Below are 2,559 nucleotides of genomic sequence, written 5' to 3' on the forward strand. Positions count from 1 at the left end.
CGACTCCGCGATCCTCTTTTTTTCTTTCTTTCTCCCCGTACAAAAAAACAAACCAAAAAAAAACCAAAACCCCTCCCCCCCAAGGTCCCCCCCCCCCCAATGTCACTAATCCTCTTTGAGAACACAGGATGCACAACAAAATAATGGCTCTTGTAACTGAATAAAAGTTTTAGGGTATAAACTCAATATTCTTTAAGTTCATTGAAAGTATTCTCAATGCAAATTCAGCAGCAAATAGGACAAGGACAATTACAAGGACCAGATAAGAGAAAAAATAGAAAGTGAATTGCACATGGAACCCTATATGCCATCCTACTGTAACATGGACCCAGTGTTGTTTTCCTGAATCGCTATCTAGCACCAGCAGAGGGCAGCCTTTCTACAGAAACCATTACACAGAGGGTAAATGAGGGACAGTTAGAAGTATTACAAAGGTGTTCACCCAACCACTTTGAAAGAGCAAAGTGACGAAATTCAAAATCTACAAAGAAGGTATTTTACCTAGAATCAAGGACAAACTACTATGCCACAAAGTTACTAGGTAACTGGGATTTTTTTTATTCATATTCTTTTTTTTAAATTCATTTTGAGTTCCAAATTCATTGTCTCCCTCCAGCCCTTCCCATTGAGAAGGCAAGCAATATGATGCCCATTACACATGTGAAAAGTGACTAGATTATTGCTAAGGAAAGAAATAAAAAGCAGGAGAGAGTGACCAATTGAGGGAGAAGAGTCAAGTATTATTGTTTGTGAAAAGTCAGTCTTCAGTGATAACTAAAGGAACTGATAGGCATGTATGGACAGACAGAAGGTTATGATGGGGGGAGGGACACATAGGTATTCAGGGGTGCCATTAAAGGCAAGATATGCATCCTTAAGTAATTTTCACATATGTGAGTTGCCTGTCAGGTATGCTTCTGGTCTTTTTTATGCAACCCAGACTATGAAATTATACATTTCTGAGCTGTCCAAATTTAACAAAACATGGGGGGGGGGAGTTAGCCATATTTTCCTTCGAGGATTAGGCCTTAATAAATGAACATGCATTATGCAAATTTCACTATTTCTTCAAGTCATTTCTCAAAACTAGAATATCCACCTGTCGGTTCACAATCTCCTTTGATAATTGACTTTTATACAGATTTTTATACAAATTTCACCTTGTCTAAGGAAGCTTTCCCTGATCATTCTGCACTGATTCTGATCCCACCTCCCCTCTGCATTTACAGACTCAACTTTTTCTTTATTATTTTGCCCTTATAGACATTTTCCTTTGTGCTGTGAAAGACAGAGAATAAACCATTCCAATTCTTCCCCCACCTCACAGCCTCCTATTCAGTTCCAAGCTCATAGCAGGCACAAAATAATTTTGTTCTGAGGGAACTCCCACTGAAAGAATATTATATAATTTATGTAATCTTTAAAACTGAATTGCTATAGTGGTTCCAATAAGAATGATTACCCCTCTGCTTAAATGATGCCATATTTTTGTTCCTTTTTCAAATGAAGATCATGGACAACCAACTAGGAAGTAAAGGATGAATATGAAATGTCCCTTTTAATATATAATAATACATAGTCTCTAGGCAAAATCTTTCAATACTACTGTATCTGAAAAGGATTTGAATGCTTCCTTGTATACCATTTCTTCTTTGATTGGACAAGCCAACTATAGAAAGGCCCTGAGGTTGATCTGGGATAGGATTTAGTTTTTTCAGTACCAAACTAGATTGTTCCCAGAACTTTTTAAGGGGCCCCCAATGAGAAATCAGACATTTCTGGAATTGAGCTGCCATCTAGTGGACATTAATTCAATATTCGCTAACAAATGAACATTGAAATTCTGTGTGTGTCTCTGTCTCTGTCTCTCTTTCTCTCTCCTCTCTTCTCCTCTCCCTTCCTCCCTTCCTCCCCCCTCTCTCTTTCTGTCTTCTCTCTGTCCCTCTAACTGACTGTCTCTGTGTTTCTTCATTATTCTGTCTCTCTGTTTATCTCTGTCACTCTGTCTCTCTCTCTCTCTCCATCATTTTGTCTCTGTCTCTCTCCCTCTCCTTCACCCTCCCCAGCTCCCACACTGAACTTCCTATCGGAAGCCTTTCCTAATCCCCCTATTTGTTACAGCTCTATTCCTTTTCGAATCACCTTGCACATATTTACATATATGTCCCCAAGTAGAATGTAAGTTGAGAGTAGGAAGGGGTCAATAAGTCAACAAATATTTACAAATCAACCACCTCAGGATGGAATATGTGTCAGGAACAGTGATTTTCATTTTCTCTTTGTATCCCTAGCATCTACCATTAATCAATAAATCAATAAGCATTGCATTTACTTTGTCAGGTACTATGCTAAATGCTGGTGAAGGAAGGAAGGAAGGAAGGAAGGAAGGAAGGAAGGAAGGAAGGAAGGAAGGAAGGAAGGAAGGAAGGAAGGAAGGAAGGAAGGAAGGAGGGAAGGAAGGAAGGAAGGAAGGAAGGAAGGAAGGAAGGAAGGAAGGAAGGAAGGAAGGAAGGAAGGAAGGAAGGAAGGAAGGAGGGAGAGAAGGATGGGGGAGGGAAG

The sequence above is a fragment of the Petaurus breviceps genome, unplaced genomic scaffold (assembly GCF_028583685.1).
Source record: "Petaurus breviceps papuanus isolate PSGF00001 unplaced genomic scaffold, PetGlider_PUasm1.0 37, whole genome shotgun sequence".
Classification (NCBI taxonomy): domain Eukaryota; kingdom Metazoa; phylum Chordata; class Mammalia; order Diprotodontia; family Petauridae; genus Petaurus; species Petaurus breviceps.